At 36.0% G+C, this 22,161-nt stretch overlaps 1 protein-coding gene across 1 annotated transcript in view; it reads right to left on the reverse strand.

Moving 5' to 3' along the window:
• PCB (Pyruvate carboxylase) overlaps window positions 1-13,950 on the reverse strand; it is a 183,359-nt gene extending 169,409 nt beyond the window's left edge. Inside the window, exon 1 of the mRNA XM_068383658.1 lies at window positions 13,812-13,950. The gene's annotated coding sequence lies outside the window, so the exon portion shown is untranslated. The remainder of the gene's footprint in view (window positions 1-13,811) is intronic.
• Between the last annotated feature and the right edge of the window lie 8,211 nt (window positions 13,951-22,161).

A 22,161-nucleotide genomic window follows, 5' to 3' on the forward strand; every position in this document is an offset into this window, starting at 1 on the left:
ATAACCCACAAAAATTATTTAAATTGCCTTGAACTTACCAAAAAGAGAAAAAGATTCTAGCAAAAGAATAAAGACCAATTTCTGAAAAGTATTATGTTCTAAGAATATAAAGTAAGTTCTATATCATGAAGGATTGTCCTCGTTGCTGAATTACATAAAGGGATTTATATGCAAACGAGAACACGTGTGTTCAAACAAACACTTAAATAGAAGAAAGCTTCTAAAAGCTTATCAAAGTCAAGCATTCTAGACTACATATCTCTGCGAAGTGCGCACTTTAGTCTACAGAGAACGCGCTCTCCTTGAACACGTGCAACCAAAATAGCTGAAAGTCAAAATTCTTCAATAATTCAAGCATCAACCAAAGCCTCTGCGAGTTGCATTCACTTAATGCGACTTGTTCGTCTTCATACTTTCTGTTTCGAGTATCATAATTATGATTTATAGAATTTGGACTATGCGGTTTGGTGCTTGGGCCAGCAAGGCCATTTAATGCACTTAATAAACTATACGGTAATAGTCATTTAATCAAAAGAAGCTGGACAATAATTTGAAATAAAGGGAAAAGGACTAGAGGCAAAATAGAAGGCTAACAGTAGAAGATTAATTTTACCCAACACATTCAGTAGTTCCAGGACCCACCAAAACAGCTCAAATCTCTTGCTATGATTAGAAAGAACAATCTAAGAAAATTTGTGATAATTCAAATAAGAGAGTAGATATTACAGTGTTATTTTCTTCAGTTGGAAGGATGCCTCCGAAGAGGTCACTCAACTGCTCATGAGGCATTTAAACATACTAGAAATTCCTATTTTTTGAAGTAGGTGAAAGGGTCTTTATATGGAAACGAGTCGTCACCTGTAAGCCAAAGAATTGCAGTACAGTGCTGACCAAAGGGTACTGACTAGGTCACTTAATGAATAATATACACTTTCAGTTAACGATAATTGCGTTCACTTGTTTAGTAAACCTCCAACTAAATTACGTACAGTAGGCCTACACACCGGGACCCACTTGTCCGAGCGCAGTGTAGAGGTAATTGTGAGTAGACAACCGTTAGCTTTTATTATCTTTCACTACAAATATCTAATGCATAAAGCTCGAGGCTGAGAATACTGTGCCTTACAAGAGAAGACTTACCAATAGGCACATAATGGCAGTCGGACATTCCCATTAATTATTGCAAATGGAGAGAGAGAGAGAGAGAGAGAGAGAGAGAGAGAGAGAGAGAGAGAGAGAGAGAGAGAGAGAGAGAGAGAGAACCTAATATTCCGCCAAGAACGAAAACTTTTTAAGCTTTGCTGAGAGAATGACAGTAAACATCCGTAAGAATTATTCCCTTCACAACAAGTTTATGTAGACGCCATCTGGAGTAGGCTTAGCACATTTTAAGCACAACTCATCGACTCACTAGATTGGCTATAAAGCCGAGGATGAAAAAAAAAGAAAAGCAAAACACACTCCCAAGACTTCCTGTGTTATTGGCTGCAATGCAGAGGTAGGAGATACGGTATACGGTGAGTAGTAGCTTCGGCTCACAAGTAAAAAAAAAAAAATGATTAGCTCGGTTTGCTTGCGTGTGAAGAGTGACTGGGGTTCCAATTCCAGACCACTATTAGCCTACATTTTATTAAACCTATTCACGAAGCTATCAGGTACACATCTGCACTGTGAAGTTCATTTACATGTTATATATAGTACTTAGAGACAAAGATGCAGACTAAGTGGGAAGCATTTCTACGTAATCGATTGTGGAATTCAACGCGATAGGCCTCAATATTGATCGTAGGTAAACCAATTCGGAACTTCTTTTTTGGTGAATTCAGTGCAGCCTTATGACCTTAACCTTGAGCAGATCATTCCTTTGCGGCGACAGAATTACCTTTAAAGCGTTGCTCTTTTAGCTGAAGTAGATTGCATCATCCAAATTCTAGTTGATTAACTTCTTATTCCTGATGAATAATGCAATGCACGTTAAAAATGAAAGAGATTAATTAAATATTCATAATTAGTAACTGCAGCCTAAATATTGGGTTAAAAATGAAAGATTAATTAAATATTCATAATTAGTAACTGCAAATATTGGGTTAAAAATTAAAGAGATTAATTAAATATTTATAAATAGTAACTGCAAATATGATGTTTTTTCTATAATCAACAGATTACCAAACATTATTATTATTATTATTATTATTATTATTATTATTATTATTACTATCCAAGCTACAACCCTAGTTGGAAAAGCAAGATGCTATAAGCCCAGGGGCTCCAACAGGGAAAAATAGCCCAGTGAGGAAAGAAAATAAGGAAATAAATAAATGAAGAGAACAAATTAACAATAAATCATTCTAAAAACAGTAACAACGTCAAAACAGACATGTCATATATAAACTATTAACAGCATCAAAAACAAATATGTCATAAATAAACTATAAAAAGACTCATGTCCGCCTGGTCAACAAAAAAGCATTTGCTCCAACTTTGAACTTTTGAAGTTCTACTGATTCAACCACCCGATTAGGAAGATCATTCCACAACTTGGTAACAGCTGGAATAAAACTTCTAGAGTACTGCGTAGTATTGAGTCTCGTGATGGAGAAGGCCTGGCTATTAGAATTAACTGCCTGCCTAGTATTACGAACAGGATAGAATTGTCCAGGGAGATCTGAATGTAAAGGATGGTCAGAGTTATGAAAAATCTTATGCAACATGCATAATGAACTAATTGAACGACGGTGCCAGAGATTAATATCTAGATCAGGAATAAGAAATTTAATAGACCGTAAGTTTCTGTCCAACAAATTAAGATGAGAATCAGCAGCTGAAGACCAAACAGGAGAACAATACTCAAAACAAGGTAGAATGAAAGAATTAAAACACTTCTTCAGAATAGATTGATCACCAAAAATCTTGAAAGACTTTCTCAATAAGCCTATTTTTTGTGCAATTGAAGAAGACAGAGACCTTATATGTTTCTCAAAAGTAAATTTACTGTCGAGAATCACACCTAAAATTTTGAAAGAGTCATATATATTTAAAGAAACATTATCAATACTGAGATCCGGATGTTGAGGAGCCACCGTCCTTGACCTACTTACAATCATACTTTGAGTTTTGTTAGGATTCAACTTCATACCCCATAATTTGCACCATGCACTAATTCTAGCTAAATCTCTATTAAGGGATTCACCAACCCTAGATCTACATTCAGGGGATGGAATTGATGCAAAGAGAGTAGCATCATCTGCATATGCAACAAGCTTGTTTTCTAGGCCAAACCACATGTCATGTGTATATAGTATGAAAAGTAATGGGCCAAGAACACTTCCCTGTGGAACACCGGATATCACATTCCTATAATCACTATGGTGCCCATCAACAACAACTCTTTGAGATCTATTACTTAAAAAATCAATAATAATGCTAAGAAACAACCCACCCACTCCCAACTGTTTCAGTTTGAAAACAAGGGCCTCATGATTAACACGGTCAAAGGCAGCACTAAAATCAAGGCCAATCATACGAACTTCCCGACCACAATCAAGGGATTTCTGTACAGCATTGGAGATTGTAAGAAGGGCATCACATGCTCCAAGGCCTTTACGAAAACCAAATTGCAAACTAGGGAGTAGATGATTACCTTCAGCAAACCTATTAAGACGTTTTGCCAGAAGACGTTCAAAAACTTTAGATAATATGGGAGTTATGGAAATTGGGCGGTAATCAGTGGGACTTGAGCTACCACAAACACATTTACATAGAGGAGTAACATTACCAATTCTCCAACTAGTGCTAAAAGCTCCTCTTCTTGCTAACTTGCGCAAAATAACAGATAACTTTGGAGCTAAGAAATCTGCTGTCTTTATAAAAAACAAAGGAAAAATACCATTTGGATCTACACCTCCATAAGCATCAAGGTCCATCAACAGAGCTTTAATCTCACGAGATCGAAAAGCTAAACTAGTTAGTTTAGCCTCAGGAAAACAGGAATGAGGAAGTTCAAGTTTTTCATTACTCTGTTTACTGTCAAAAACATCAGCCAAAAGGGTTGCCTTTTCCTTTGGACAGTGCGTGACTGAGCCATCTGGTTTAAGTAAAGGAGGAACTGTTGCATCTACACCAAAGAGTGCAGATTTAAGGGTAGACCACCATTTATGTTCCTGAGTTGTACAAGAAAGTGTTTCTTTTATGGTTAAATTGTACTCCTTTTCAGTTGAGGCATAAACTCTCTGAGCAAAAGCTCGAAGCTGAGTATAGTTGTTCCAGGTCAAATCTGATCTGTTCCCCTTCCAAAGATGATAGGCCTCCTGTTTCTCCAAATAAGCACGTCTACAATCATCATTAAACCACGGTTTGTCCTTCACTCGATACCTTAGCACACGAGAAGGGATACGCCTATCAATTATGTTGACTAGATTCTCATTCAAAGGGACAACAGGATCTACACTATTATATAATTGTGACCAATTCAAGCACAAAAGATCATGTAAAATCCCATTCCAGTCTGCTTGGGATTTCATATAAATTTTACAAGAATATGATATATCAGGGACAGGCTGCTCAGTCTTCACTAAGAATGAAATCAAGGCATGATCAGATGTCCCGACTGGAGAACCAACCTTACTAGTTATAACGCCAGGGGAGTCAGTGTATACGAGGTCTAAGCAATTACCAGACCTGTGAGTAGCTTCATTTATGATTTGCTCACAGCCTGATTCAGAGGCAAAGTCTAAAGCTCTTAAGCCATGGCGATCGGTAGGAGAGATAGAACTTAACCACTCCCTATGGTGAGCATTAAAATCCCCAACAAAGACAAAAGAAGCCTTTCTATCATCTTCTTGTATCTTAGCCATAATGGTAAGAAGACAATCGAGGATAAAATCATCTATGTCTGGATTCCGGTAGATCGAACACAAATAAAAGTTGTTATGCCTGCCACAAACTTTTATTACCTGAATCTCATGACATCCACATTGATAGCAGGACTTATGAGAAGCAGGGTACTCGGTCCTAATATACACCGCCATTCCCCTGGCCCTAGGGATGGCATCACGTTTCAACATTATTGGCTTCTTAAAACCAGTTATAAGGAGCTCAGATGAGTGCCTCATATTAGAAACCAAAGTTTCTGAGCACAAAAGAATATCATACTGTCTGGACGCAACTGTAAGGTCTTGGATATTTGCATGAAGACCACGAATATTGCAATACAGAAGACGACATTGACGAAATCTAGGACGTACTGGTCCCGGATTTCGCTCAATGTCTCCAGACAGCATAAGAATTAATAGAAATAAAAGAGAGACAGCATACTTAAAAACTAGATTAACAAGAATTATAACAAAAACAATACGTACAGAATTATAAACAAAGTGATTGATGATACCCATAGACTATAGTAAAAAGTCGGAAAAACTGGTCAACATGGAGGAGCCGATACACCATGCAAGGCTAAATACCCTCCAGGATAGCCACTTCAACTGAAGGGAGGACAGTAAGGATGGTTTTGAGAAGAAAAATAATCAGAAAAAGGAAAAGACAACCTCTTGATAAACCACCAGGCATCCATGGCCCTTCTATTAAGCCTGCCCAACACACCATTTCAAAAAAACAAGAGGAAGAAAAAAAATAAGATAGAATAGTGTGCCTGAGTGTACCCTCAAGCAAGAGAACTCCAACCCAAGACAGTGGAAGACCATGGTACAGAGGCTATGGCACTACCCAAGACTAGAGAACAGTGGTTTAATATTGGAGTGTCCTTCTCCTAGAAGAGCTGCTTACCACAGCTAAAGAGTCTCTTCTACCCTTACCAAGAGGAAAGTACACTGAACAAATTGCAGTATAGTAATTAACCCTTTGGGTGAAGATGTGTTAAGTATCTCATTGTTGTCAGATGTATGAGGAAAGACGAGAATATGTAAAGAATAGGCCAAACTATTCTGTGTAAGTGTAGGCAAAGAAAAAATAAGCCGTGACCAGAGAGAGGGATCCAATGCATTACTGTCTGGCCAGTCAAAGGATCCAATACCTCTCTAGTGGTAGTATCTCAACGGGCGGCTGGTGCCCTGGCCAACCTACTACTTATATACGACAGAAGTTACTTGGTTTAAACGTAATATAAAGTCAGTCATGCTGACTAGCAAAGAGCCTCGATAAAAACAACTTCAGGAAAGGGGTCTACCCCATTCTATAACCACTTCCACTTCCTTAATCCTCCACACACCTATAACGTCACCTACCCTCACCTCTCCTGAACTTGTCCCCTCCCCCTTTCCCAATTATCTGCCTATGACTTTAAAAACTTAACATGATTTAAAAACATTATAAGACGGCGAGATTTACGCTCATCGTTCTATGATTCCAAAGAAAGAATGATTAAATGAAGCTCTACGAAGAAAACTTTACTAGATGCCTCCCTTAAAAAAAAGATTTTGATGCCGAGGAATTTTGTCTATAATACCTAGCGCTGGAGCCGAGGAGGTCATTTAAATAAAGTTTCAACTGGAAACTAATTTGGGAACATGTAAATAATAAGTATATAGAAAATAAAAGTAGATAAGTTTCGTTTAAGTATGTTCATGAAATTTTAAGTACAAATGATAGGCTAGTTATGATGAAAATAAAAGATGTTAAGGAATGCGGTTGTGGATACATAGAAACTAATATGCATTTGGTATATTTCTGTCCTTTGGTTAAGAATTTGTTGTCCTGGGTATTCGAATTGCTTAGAAATTGTTGTAAATTGAAAACTAATAACAGGTTAAGGATTGTAAAACTAGATTTTGAAGCTAACTCAAAAAGAGCTGAAAATACAGCAATGGTAATAATAGCAGATTTTATTTCGAGTATCTGGATGGCAAGACAATTGGGAATAAGTGCTGAACAGCAAATTATTAAGTGTATAAAGAATAAACTGTTAAATACATTTAATGTAAACATTATTGGATATAAGAGTCATGTTAAAAATATTTTCACAAATCAGTATGTTTCTAACTTAAAAACATATTTATAAAAATGTAATTTTATCATATTATAATAGATGTTATAATGTATATACAAAAATGTAAAATATAATTTGTTAAGGAATATTTCTTTATAAAAGGAAAAAAAACGTATGTTAAGAAAATGTAATTGTATTTTCATAATAAAAGATAAAAAAAAAGTATGCTGGACAATAGTTTGAAAGAAAGGGAGCGGGATTAGAGGCAAAGTAGGAGGCTCACAGTAGACGTTCAGTAGTTCCAAAACAGCCTTGTTATCTAAAATATGATATTCACAGCTCATCTGCAAAAAGAGTAATAAATGTTTGCCAGTCGCTGATATTATTTACAATATATTGCATAGCTAGAACTTTCATCCACTTTTCTACCACCCCGACGAGTTTATAACTTGTTCCCTCAGCTTATTATTATTATTATTATTATTATTATTATTATTATTATTATTATTTGCTAAGCTACAACCCTAGTTGGAAAAGCAGGATGCTATAAGCCCAGGGGCTCCAACGGGGAAAATAGCTCAGTGAGGAAAGGAAACGAAGAAAAGTTAAATATTTTAAGAGCAACAACATTATATATATATATATATATATATATATATATATATATATATATATATATATATATATATATATATATATATATATATATATATATATATATATATATATATATTAAATAATGGGTACATGTGATTCAGGCCTCAAGCTACTTCTCAAATTCTGTGGTCTTAACTATGTTCTACTAGTGTACACGGCCCGTAAAAAAATGACGGGTAAATGTTTAGATAGATATGCACGCACACAGAGATTCAACCCTTCCCATTCCTTCCCTCTTTCCTAACTATAACTTGTTAGTTCGGCAATTTGTGGGCGAGACTGGTTTCCAAATGTCCCCCTAGGTGTACCCCCTTCTCACCAGAGTATAACTACTCCCTCTACCCGAGGGACCAAGTGGTCATATGTTTGACAATGCTGCTCAGCAAGACAGGAAAGAAATTTATTTATCATTGTATATAGCCAGACTCTTACTCTTTATTATATATGAGGGGATTATTTTAAAGTTTATTTAAAGCTTTTGGGTTTCTGAAAAACAGTCTGGTATCTCGTTTATTTTCTACACTAGTTTCATTCATTAAAACTAGTTTCTGTGATCCTATCCTTTCTCTTCTTATTTATGAATATCCAAATCCAAAATTTAACGTTTGCCACGAAACTTGCACGAGTTAGGCTTATACCTGAAATTGGGCCCTTCTAATACTTTAAACTGGTGACCACTTCTCTCAACTTCTGCCGTTATTAATCTTTTCAAACTATAGTCATCTGTTTGAGTCAAGCCTCCTTCTTACAAATGAGTTTTGCAAGACTACGTTGATAATTATTTTCATCTTATTGTTGTGTAATCATTAGCCGCTAAAGGTAGACCATGTGAAATAAATGTTGACCGACTTCTAAATAGTAAAAGTGAACTGCGAATACAGTTTGAGGGATTTGCTGTAGGGTTCCCAGCAAGGGACCTTAGTTGAAGTTGCTAACGTATACCTTATCTTTTGAGTCCCAGCTGATGCTGGTATCATCTATCTGGGTCAAGTGGGGGAAGGGATGGCTGGTCAGTCAAGATATTGACTTCGCAAATATGATCCAAATACTCCACCGCTGAGCAATTCCCTGTTTTTGAATACATACAGTATTTATCTTTGAAAGTGAAGGTATGTATCAAATTGATTGAGAGGGATTGTTCGTGAGGAAAGAGCAGGGAGCGATAGGTTGGTCATAAAAGTGTATAATTCAGAAGCGATGAGGACAGGAAAACCTAGAAAGTGCTGGATCGATGGAAAGGAAGAGCTGTTGGGATGGATAACCTTCATAATTCTTACGATTCTTATTAAAAGATAAAAGTCTTCCAAATCTAATCCGTGTGTACAGATTTGCCAGATTTTTATGATCCTGCCTTCAAATTTATTTATACCTACTAAATTTCAGATTTTTCCCACTATTGTCATATATTCATTACTATTAGTACCAGTAATTGTATCAAAGTTTTAGTTTCAGACGCCGTTTTAACATTTACGGTACTTATCGCACTAATGACATCACCAATCTAGACTACGGCCTCTTCGGAGCCTTAGTCACAAATTAACCGGTAAAACCGGTGCCTTCATTCTATCCTCAACTCTCTCCGCCTCGCAAGAAAAAAAAAATCACTTGTTCCTGCTCTACATTCCGATAGAATACATTCTTTTACAGACTAACTATTAAGAATGATTATTAATTGTGCTGAATTACTCCGGACGACAAAATGTTACCCATCTCCCATATAATAAAGAACAACGCGTATATATATATATATATATATATACACACATATATATATATATATATATATATATATATATATATATATATATATATATCTATATATATACATCTTTCCTGTTACGCTTAGCGAAGTTGCCAGATGTATGACTATTCTGTCTTTCCCGTCCCTTGGAAGGAGGTAGGAGTAGGCATACCCTTGTTGGAGGGGGTACCCCGAGACACTCGGAAACTACGATCTCCCACAAAATTGCCGAAACTACCGTGTTGTATTTAGGGAAGGGGTTGAATCCGTCTGCGTGTGCGTGTGCTCATCTATCTAAATATTTAGACGTCATTTTTACGCGTAATAGATAAGTGTGCGTGTGTGTGTGTGTTTTTTTTTTTTTTTTTTTTTTTTTTTAATTTGCTAATACCAGTATATGGGAATTTCGGAAAAATCGCAATAAACCGAAGATAAATCCATAAAATTCAACCCTGCTTATATAAAATGACAATTGTCTTTTGGATCAATTTCTATTTTCTAAAATACGTAAAATGGAAAGAAGAAATAGCATCGAAAACTGCGCTTACCTAAAACCATCTAAACAAAATGGAAATAGAATCAACAGTAGTTGTCCACTGCACCGCTTCTCAATCAAGAGATCCTCAAACCTTAGGGAACATTTTAAAAAGACGTCCTCTTAAAGTAAACATTCCCTTAATATCATGAAAAAGCCTTTTATGCATGCAAGGCCATGTTCAACCTCGTACGCAATGCACTTGACAACAAACAAGCACAAAGGCCAGCTCTTGTCATCTTGGACACTTTAGGGGACGGCACAAGGAACAACAAGATAGGGGAAATACTTTAATCATAATAGTACGACGAAAGATGACTTAATCTCAGTCTGGATAAAAATATAATGATAGATAATGAAATAGATAACAGATTAAATCATGCTTAAAAGAATACACAAATTCTGAAAGTATGGAAAAAACTCACAAGGGAAATCAGAGACAATGGAAATGAAACGGCAGAAGAGTGCAAATCATGCAAAATCTATAATAAAATTACCTCGTTTTGCAGAGAGAGAGAGAGAGAGAGAGAGAGAGAGAGAGAGAGAGAGAGAGAGAGAAGGATCCATTTTATCCTGTGGCAATTTATCTTGCCGTGTGGCTCCAGAGAGAGAGAGAGAGAGAGAGAGAGAGAGAGAGAGAGAGAGAGAGATGAGGGGGTGGCGGGCTTCAGAATAATAACGGCCAGTATTTAGATCAATACAATGAAACGAAAACGAGAAAGCTGTACAAACGTCACAAGCAATTCTCGATATGTATGCTATCTAAGACCAAGCTGTAATGAAGTTACGAGTGATAAAGAAAAAATTGCAAAGAGAATGTTGGGGGAGTGAGGGTATTAGGACATGCAAGATGAACAAAAAACATATAGCTATTTAATCATGACACGAATGCAAAGAGTATTCTTGTAAAAGAACTCCATCCCGTCAAGGACCACGAGAGAGAGAGAGAGAGAGAGAGAGAGAGAGAGAGAGAGAGAGAGAGAGAGATCATACTGCCATCTACAATGTGAAAAAAGGGCATCAATCACTATGACACAAGACGCCAGCACCCGATTCACTTAAACTATGATACCAACTGTAAAAGACATACTGTAAACAAAGGCACGAAAAACTAGTTAACCCTGTAGCGGGCAAGTACGAGCTGTGAATTGTTTCATTTTGGCCATCCTTACGCGTCAGTGATTTTATGCCATTTTTTTCTGCAATGAACGACATTTTTTGCTATTCATGTAAAAACTCACGAGGAGTTTGGATATTATCATAGCTAATTAAGAGTGTTTCGTAATTATATATTTTAGATTAGAGGGCATTTAGAGGAAATAGTTGCACTATATGGCCTAAGTCCCTTCTGTGTTTGTTTATGGCTGGTTTTAAGGTTTAAATTCCGCCCATGAATATCAGAGGCAAGGGACAGTGACATTGCCTTAGCAAGTAGGACAATGCCTGACCATATATATGATCAGCCCGATCTCCACCAAGCTAGGACAAGGGAGGGCCAGGTAATGGCTGTTGATGATTCAGCATGTAGACCTGTAGGCTCTCCCAAACCCCCCAATCCTTAGCTCACAAGGATGGTAAGGTGGCACGCACAATAGGAACTAACGAGTTTGAGCGGGACTCAAACCCCTATCTGGCAATCACCAGACAGAGACGCTACCGATAAGGCCATGACAACCCTAAATAATCTGAAACCTTGTTATGCCCGTTCGGGCTTTATTGACCGTTATGGGTATAGGAATTTGAAAATATTTTCCATCAGATATAAGTTAATAGCATCAAACATATAAAAGAACACTCCATTTACACGTTTACATTTGCCATACAAATAAAGAAGATTACAGTTATGAATATACAAAAATATAAAATAACTTGAAATATGATTGGTTTATGAGGAAGGATCGTATAATTACTTGGCACTATGGCTGGCACTAGCAAGTTATCTTTTATGTCCTTTTATGTTATTGCAAATTATATTCTTGATGTCTTTTTGTGTTTTTTGCTGTTAACTTTTAAATGCAATGTACTTTTATGAGTTTGTAACTGTTGACTTGTAAGTTAGTAACTACTAACTTGCAATTTCAACTACCTATTTATGTGTTTGTAACTATCAATTTGTGAAATGTAAGGTCCTTTAGTAAATTAGGTAATAATAACTTGAAAATGTAATGTCATGTTTATGAATATGTGACTGTTAATGTAAGGTCTTTTAGTAAGTTAGTAGTTACTAACTTGTAACTTTGTTTGAAACTCTTAATGGGTAATTATAAGGTCCGTTAGTAAGTTCCAAACTTTAATTGTATATCATTTTAATTTTTTTTAAATATTTTCTACACAAAAGTAAAAATTTTGTCTAAACATTTAAAAATTATATGAAATCTGTTACTTGCCAATGTTAAAAAAAAGGTAGTTAGTGAAGGTCATGGGTGTGATTGTTATTAATATTTGAAGGAAATTTTATTTCAAATTCCTATTCCCATAACAGGCAATGAAGCCTAGATGGGCTTAGAGTGGTTTCAGGGAAAACAAGCAAGTAGCCCATTCGGGTTATATTATTATTATTATTATTATTATTATTATTATTATTATTATCATTATTATCAGCTAAGCTATTAGTTGGAAAAGCAGGAGGCTATAAGCCCAACAGTGAAAAATAGCCCAGTGAGGAGAGGAAATAAACTACAAGAGAAGCAATGAACAATTGAAATAAAATATTTTAAGAACAGTAACTTTGCAACAGCTACGTGTGCTTTAAAAAAATAAATAAGAATATCTTAGAAAATTATCATGGTAAGAGGGTTTCTTTGTATCTCCATTATTTCTCTTCAGATATGCAATAGCGAAGGTCACTTGAAAGTTGTCCTCGGTTTTATATAGGGTTTCAATTCCCCCTTTTCTCCTGGGCAACAGTAGCTTGCCTTGTATGAGCCTTAACGATTGCAAAATGTTTCTTTTGTTTGGGCTTTTTATATGAAAATAAATCTGATACAAAATGAAATGATACATATTTTTGGATACAATTGAAAGAGAAAAATATTCAAAAAATTATATCTTTAGATTTATTTGGAATCTCAATGGTTTGACTCACGAAGTAACTATTAAAACTGTATATATAGTGTATGTATGCATGTTTATTAGTTCATATATATATATATATATATATATATATATATATATATATATATATATATATATATATATATATATATATATGTAAAGGTTTACATAGGTTATATAGATATGTATATATATATGAATATGTATGTATATATACATATATATATATGTATATATATATATAACTATGTAAACCTTTATATATACTATATATCATATATATATATATATATATATATATATATATATATATATATATATATATATATATATATATATAGAGAGAGAGAGAGAGAGAGAGAGAGAGAGAGAGAGAGAGAGAGAGAGAGAGAGAGAGAGAGAGAGAGTTTTGATAAGTCCAAAATTTGGCGGTGAATATCCGTGACGATTACGATTAAAACACAATACGAAAACAATCTAACCAGTGGTGTTTTATCTACCAAAAAAAAAAAAAGAAAAAAAAAAACTGCTTCTTGGAGACGTAGACAGAAGTTACAGAAAAAAATAATTCTTCACGTATGTTATGTAAAAAACACGTTTCAAACAGATTATCATACTGCATCAAGTGATAGATTATTACAAAACCTATGACCAAAAAGGTCATAAGAAAAGCTTGCACAGAATGACAATGCAGTAACATCACCACACTTTACATTTATATCACTTGAACTACGAATAATGTCCCAAAATCATCTTAATTACTTAATGCTAGTGGTCTATAGAAATAACCTAATCTTTATTGATTCAGTTTAAACTTAAAAACAAAATCTAATTTCATGAAACACATCAATGTAAAATCCAAGCAACAAAGAAATACAACTTACCGAAAGAATGACGTAGCGATGAGTTGTCCTCGAAAACCGTTTTTTTTATTTACATTTTTTTCTTTATCTGTATGAGTTTTCAGTTTGTGATTTACAGTATTTATCCCCGCCCCTTTCAATATGATAGGAATAAAGATGAAGAATAACCTACAGATACTTTAGAGATAAATGGTAAACAATGACAAACAGGTTACGTAATAAAACAAGCACAAAGCACAAAACAGAGGGTGATGAAGTTAAGACGTCACTGCACCTCGCCAAGGTCAGAGAGTCTATCTTGCACAACAACTTCAATCACATTGATCACCCGTCTAAAATATCATGAATATTAGGAATCAACTTTTGGATTATAAGTTGTGACCTTAATACTACGTTTACGTAATCGCATGCATTTACAGCCGTCGTTATCTAAGAAAAGAATTAATGCAGTTTTCGTACTTAAAAATTAAACATACGGTAATTTAATCAAACCTTAGTCTATCCTTAACTTATTTAATCATTCACTCTATTTCATTCACTCATATGTCTTCTTAGTTGCATACTAAAACCCTGTTTGATGAATAACGAAATATTTCTCTTTCTATAGAAGAAATTATTTTCACAAAGAAAGCAAGTCGGAATATGGATAAAATGCAAATGTAAATACTAAAACAGCTCACTTGCGGGCCATAGAACAAACACGAGAATATGTGTGAACCTTGGTACCTAAACATAAGTAAAAGTTCTGATTCATAGAGAAATTACAAAATAACCCGGACGACTTGAAATCATGCTACAAAATGAAAGTTACTGAGTGAACGCAGATAAATCAATATTTCCAGGATGATCTTTAAGATAGCATTGCATGTTTATCATTGACCCCTTCAGATTCCTAGTTGATATTTATATACAAAATTTGAATATGAAAACGATAAGATTCTTTTAGAATCCCTTAAATTGTGCTTTGTATTTTCTGAAATTCCTTTCACTAAAACAACGATTCATTAAGGAGGATGATAAAAAATAAAACCGCCTTACGACGAGAAAAGAACTGTCTGGTTTAAATGTTTTCAAACAAAACACAACAACACAGTAACCTAGAGATTCATATACGAACTTCCAAGTATTTGCAATGGAACACCCCCCTCTTTAACAAACCACCGAGCCCCGACCCATCCCACCCCACGCCACCGATATTTCCCCCCAAATTTAAAGTTGCCCCTTCTCTCCTCTGGTCGTCGTGGTCTCTCGATCTTAACTGAGACTTCGTAGGGTGTCCAGCGTTTTATAAAACTCTCTTGATCCCTCTGACGTAAGAAGTCAGTGACACATTCCTCATTAATTTCTACAGCTCTAAAAATAGGCTGAGCAACAAGTTACCAGAAGTGGCAAATGTTGCGAACTATTTATATTCATTATACACCAGACGAATGTCTGCTGCAGTCTACATCTTGCTAAAACACAATTAATATAAGAGCAAGAATCTCATTTAGCATAGTCAACGTAAAATGCAATGCCCAATACAAAAACACCAAGTAGTTTATCTCTTCTTTAAATAGACACATGTATACCATTAGAATCAAGATGTCAGGATTATATAACCTGTTTACCATCATTTCTCCGTTTACTGGTGGTAATAAAATAATTTTTATGCTAAAGCACATGCATTTTAAAACCAACCGAGAAATCAAGGAAAAGAAAAGAAAAGATTGAAGACATTCGAATATAATAAACAATATGTTGAGGAATGGATATATATACTGTATATATATATATATATATATATATATATATATATATATATATATATATGTATGTATATATATACATATATATAATTTATATGTATATATATGTACATATATATATTATATATATATATATATATATATATATATATATATATATATATATAGAGAGAGAGAGAGAGAGAGAGAGAGAGAGAGAGAGAGAGAGAGAGAGAGAGAGAGAGAGAGAAGTCAGTTATTAAAAGGAGCATTGTCATCGCCGTTACTTGAAGAAGAACCCAGATGATTTTTGAATAGTTTATACCAAATGGCGAACAGATAAAATTTAGTGTCAATGTCTTCAGTTCGGAAAACCATAGAACTTAACAATAGGAGAGCGTATTGAAAAACAGCTGCATTAAATAACTTTTAACTTCATTCATGGCAAAATAACTAAAATCAATCTTCTGATCTTACATTGAAAGTTTCTAATATTTGTTCGAGGTGATATTTCACGCTCAGTAGAGTTTGTGGTTTGTCACATTCTCTTCCATTTGGAACGGATTGCGTGGACCAAATTCCTTCAAATACTTCTCAAGAATTTGAACACAATTTTTTCTGGTTATTTTTGTTATTTCTTATAACAGATTGTAGTCAGGTACCTCCAAATATTCTCTCTGTAGTAGAGTAGCCTTTGTAATTCCATCTAGGTTATCCATGTCTCTATTTTTATACATGCTTTTTGGCATGACCTTTTATTATTATTATTATTATTATTATTATTATTATTATTATTATTACTTGCTAAACTACAACCCTAGTTGAAAAAGCAGGTTGCTATAAGCCCAGGGGCTCCAACAGGGAAAATAGCCCAGTGAGGAAAGAATAAAAAAAGGAAATTAAATATTTTAAGAAGAGTAACAACATTAAAATAAATATCTCCTATAAAAATACAAAACTTCAACAAATCAAGAAGACAAATAAGATAACAGTGTGCGATCGAGTGTATCCTCAAGTAAGAGAACTCTAACCCAAGGCAGTGGACGACCATGGTACAGAGGTTATGGCAGTACCCAAGACTAGAGAACAATGGCTTGATTTTGGAGTGTCCTTCTCCTAGAAGAGCTGCTCTCCATAGCTAAAGAGTCTCTTCTACCTTTACCAAGAGGAAAGTGGCCACTGAACAATTACAGTGCAGTAGCCCCTTGAGTGAAGAAGAATTGTTTGGTAATCTGTGTTGTCAGGTGTATGAGGACAGAGGAGAATGTGCAAAGAATATGCCAGACTATTCAGTGTGTGTGTAGCCAAAGGGCAAATGAACCGTAACCAGAGAGAAGGATTCAATGTAGTACTGTCTGGTGTGACGAGCCGAGAGAAGGGTTGTGAACTCAAAGGCAGGATGCAATAGACTGAGTTCTTTATTAAGGAACACTCTCCTTTATATACAAAACCTCAAGGCAACAGGACGTGACATGTTCGAGAGACAGACAATGATACAGAGCAAAACCGGAGACATGATCATTCAGGTTCTTTTTAGTGCGAGGGAAGAGCGCAGATACAAGCATAATATATACAAAAGGAATTATGTACAACTGTGTGACACACAGTTGGTACATGGCTCCCCCTCTAAAAATGACATACTGAACATGTTAAATAGGTGCCCTGAATCTGGAGAGGTAGTAGTAGAAACTGCGCCGATTAGCGGCAGTGAGTGGCTGTAGAAGGCGATGGTTGGGGTGCGAGTGCGAGTGCGAGCGAGTGGTGGATGATGGCTGGCTGTGTTGCCGCTCCGGCTCGTCACGGGGTAGGCGAGTGTTTCCTACGGCATTCATAGGCGAGTGTGTCCTACGGCATTCATAGACGTGTGTGTCCTACGGCATTCATAGGCGTGTGTCCTACGGCATTCATAGGCCTACGGCGTTCATAGGCGTGTATGTCCTACGGCATTCATAGGCGTGTATGTCCTACAGCATTCACGTCAGCTTCGGTTGAAGTTGAATAGGTGTCCTCTTCGTCACGAGTGGAGGCGTTGATGGAGGTTTTGAAGGTCATGAAGTGGCTGTCCATTAGGGCACAAAGTAGGTTCACCTCACGAGGAGAGCTGTCTGCGGCAGGTTGCAGGCGAGTGATACTGGTCATTTTCCCGAGGGTGAGCGAAGCCCTTTGGTCCCCCAACGGTTGTTGAGAGCTGAAAAGGCGTTGCTATACGGGCAGCTGGCGACGGCGAGAACTGCTGCAGAAGGTATGCGTTGACGGCGTCATAGTAACGGTGAGAGGTGGAGGGGGGGGGGGGGAGGCGGGAGGAGCGAGTCACTCCGGGGTCACCAATGTGACGAGCCGAGAGAAGGGTTGTGAACTCAAAGGCAGGATGCAATAGACTGAGTTCTTTATTAAGGAACACTCTCCTTTATATACAAAACCTCAAAGCAACAGGACGTGACATGTTCGAGAGACAGACAATGATACAGAGCAAAACCGGAGACATGATCATTCAGGTTCTTTTTAGTGCGAGGGAAGAAAGCAGATACAAGCATAATATATACAAAAGGAATTATGTACAACTGTGTGACACACGGTTGGTACACTGGCCAGTCAAAAGCCCCCAAACTCTCTCGTGGTAGTATCTCAACGGGTGGCTGGTGCCTTGGCCAATCTAGTAGCTATTTTACATATTATACAATTGCTATATAAGGATTGCGTGGCGTCCAAACTCCGAAAACAATATTTCTATTACTTAAGGAAACTTCACTCAATAAAAAAACTTCACCCTTCGTGCTCTAATAAATATTTGGTCCAATTTTATTAAGTATCTGATATTGCTATTTTTTTTATTATCAAAGCACATAAATATGCCAAGATTCCATTTTATTCAAGGCTGTCCATCATAGTTGATGATAAATTTGATGTTCCCCAGTTAAGAGGAAAAAATTATTAAAGGGAGATGAAGGCTCCGGTGAGGGCTTTCCTCTTTGTTGAAGATAAAAGTTTTGATAAACAAATAGAAATTAATGACCTATATTCGTTTGTTATAAAAAGGTAATTTAAAAAGGCTTTTCACTACACAATTCGTAAGGTAAACTACATTAGGGTGGGTTCTGGACGAACCGCACAGTTTTTCAAAAATACATAAAAATTTTTTTTCTAGTGAATTAACCTAAATTTGAAGCGATCACTATAAAGTACAATCATTGCGCCATATTCTCTCTGAATCACAATATAAGTTGATGAAATGAAGCTTCAAAAAAAAAAAAAAAAAAAAAAAAAGTCTCGAAGTGTACGGATCGACCATATAAGGCCTCAAACAAAACATTTGCTAAAAATAAAAAAAATTGAATGAATTTGTAATATGCCACCAGTTAACATTAACACAGACCCCAAACGTTGATTTTAAATGATTTACAACATAAATAGATAACTATGTTGAAATAAAGAATGCGATTTAATTTTCATCTTGCTTTATTACACTAAAAGTTGAGAAAAAAATGCAGTGTTACATTATCTGCTTTGCCTTACAAAGCTTACAAGGCTTAAAACAAACAACAATAAGTAGTTTTTAAAGATTCTAGGATGACAGAGCTAACTTTGGCTATTATGCAATAAATGAAACTGTTTTTTACACTATAATCCCTGGATAGGTACGCTACTCGGACACCCCTTTAAGGGTATACTCGGTCGCGAGCGACCCCGACTCCAAAAAAAATTCAGGAAAAATTTAGTTATGCATCAATCTGTATTGTTTGACTTGCTAAAAATACTTCAAAGAATGCTAAAAAATACTAAAAATATAAATGATACCAATCTACAAAATAACTATTTATTGGAAATATATTAAAAATTTAAGTATACAAAAAAAAAAGACGACGTAAATATTCACAAAAAATAGAAATATACATATACACATAAATCCCTTTAGGGACACCTTCTTAGATGGCAAAGCAACAGCGTGTAATTGCTGGAAATGAGTTGGACCCATAGAAGTCAAGATCTGAAATGAGAAAAAAAGGGTAACTTTTTTTGGCCAAAGAAATTTGTCCAAATTTCATGAATTTTTTTGGGTATCCAAATGAAATAGGAAGAGGCTAATTTTTTTTATAGAATAAACTCATATTATCCTAGAACAGAAATACATAATAAAATGTGCACTAAGATGTAATTTACTGTTATAACAGGGGCAAAATCTAAAGGTCATTTTTGACGGCCTAGTTTCACAATGTAAATTTCTTAAGAAAATCATTGTGTCTCCTATAAAATATGATATTTATGCATTAAAATATACCAAAATATCACGAATTCTATACAGAACAAGAATATATAGAGATATGCCAACTTACCTTTCGGGTATGTCAACAAAATGGCCGCAGACCGCAACAACTCTTACAGCCCAATCTACCACTTGAAATGAAAAATGGGGTTGCAAGCTCCATATTATCATCAACATCTCTTTTTAACTCCATTAGAAGTGTGTTGATGACATCCATGCCGAGGGAATACTGCCTGCTGGCCATTATTGAAGATAAATTCAAAATAAATACAAAAATATCAAATTTGCAAAAAATAAAAAAAATTCAGAAATTAGCATTTGAGGGAAAATGGACCTCATGGCAATATATGGCATCTAAGCCAAAACCAATGTCATGCAAGTGGTAGACACACCATCCACCCACACTTTCCAACTATAAAGAACCAAACAAGTATCAACACTGTTCGACAATTTATAATTATGTAATAACTTTGCTGTTTGATCACTTACCCCTATAAAGGTATGTCAGGGTCGAGGTCGACCCCTGGGGGGGGGGGGGGGGGTAAAATAACGGGGAAGGAGGGAAGTTAGACGAAAATCAGTCCTAAAGCAGACAATGGCATGTAGACTAGTCACCCCTTGCAGGTCGATCACTTCCATATTCGAGACAGCTGATGATTTATGGGGAAAAAACAGGTTTTGAAAATGCTGTAGGGGTCGCATACGACCCATCATACCTTTCCAGGGTTGCACCGATAAGATAGAAATACATAATGTAGGACCAGCATGCCATACAAATTCACGCTTGAAGCCTGCCGACTTGATATTATATGAAAGAAGAGTTCAACACAGAAACAGCATAAATATTTTTGTTTACATGTGGAGATTCTGTACACTGAAAAACCAAGCTGTACGAAACATCCACAGGCAGTCATTAAAATGTAAGCAAACTTTACCCACACAGGTGATGTACTAAATTACTAAACCTCGTCATAACATCACATATAGTCACATTTAGGTGTACAATACCTAACCTTCACACTCCTAGCATATTCATAAGCACCACAAACCATAACTTAGAGACAAAATATTACATCAGGAATGAGAAAAACCGAAAAACTCTCTTCATTCATGCGCTGTTGGTTCCCGTTCTCTGATGGAGGGACAGAGCTGTGTGACTCAGTTTTCTCTTTCACCCTTTAGACGCTATCTAGCTAAAAATAATATATGTGGTCTTGAGAGCTTTTGTACGGTACATCAAGGGCCCACACAAAAAATCTTTAAGTGGGACCTGGGTACATCCATATGTATGGTTCTTCCAGAACTTACCCTACAATGAAAACTATTTATTAGTGTTCTTAAAATAGCAGATGCTATTCGATTGCGTTCACTTCGGAGCCAAGTAAGCATACTTCCGTCAGCATTCCCAACATTGGTTTAAAACAAAACGTCTTTATATTCAATTTGAAGCTATACTGACACTTGTGAGGGACAATATTATAGCATATGGTTGTGGTGGCTGGTGTGATAAGGTCCCTGGCCGGTGAACGCCAGACTAGGGTTTGGTCGCTGCAACTTCGCTATCCTTGTGAGCTAAGGATTTGGGGGAGCATATAAGTCTATCTGCTGTGTTATCGGCAGCCATTGCCTGGCCCTCCTTGGTCCTAGCTTGGATGGAAACAGCTTAGGCTCTGATCATATGTATATATGGGCAGTCTCTAGGGCATTGTCCTGCTCTATAGGGCAATGTCACTGTCCCTTGCCTCTGCCATTCATGATCGACCTTTAATCCTTTAAATATACTACTTTCCGCCAGAAGGATGCCATTAACTTAATCTATAGTTTATTTCAAGTCAATTTGTAATTTTGGGTAAAATTTATGTTAATAAAAATAGCAAGAATGTTAACAGAAATTTTACCCTTCTTCTTCATTTTCAAAATCGACCCCACATAGAAGTGGGAAAAGATGTAGACAAAGAATGGTAAAATTTCTGTTAACATTCTTGCTATTTTTATTCGAACGATCCCCGACATTCTTCCGCTTGATTAATCATTATGCTACAGAGGAGAGAAACATTTTTATTGAAGAGAGTGACACGCATCCAGGTTAAAAAATTGTGTCCACAAATCATCAACATCATCATCATCTCCTCCTACGCCTATTGACTAAAGCACCTCGGCTAGATTTCGCCAGTCGTCTCTATCCTGAGCTTCTAAATCAATACTTCTCCATTCGTCATCTCCTACTTCATGCTTCACAGTCCTCAGCCATGTAAACCTGGGTCTTCCAACTTTTCTAGTGCATTGTGGAACCCAGTTGAAAGTTGGTGAACCAATCTACCCCTCACTATGATCTCATCCACATATGGCCCTTTAAAGGTTTAAGGGCCACTCATAAACGGCA

This window comes from Palaemon carinicauda, chromosome 1 (assembly GCF_036898095.1).
Source record: "Palaemon carinicauda isolate YSFRI2023 chromosome 1, ASM3689809v2, whole genome shotgun sequence".
Classification (NCBI taxonomy): Eukaryota; Metazoa; Arthropoda; class Malacostraca; order Decapoda; family Palaemonidae; genus Palaemon; species Palaemon carinicauda.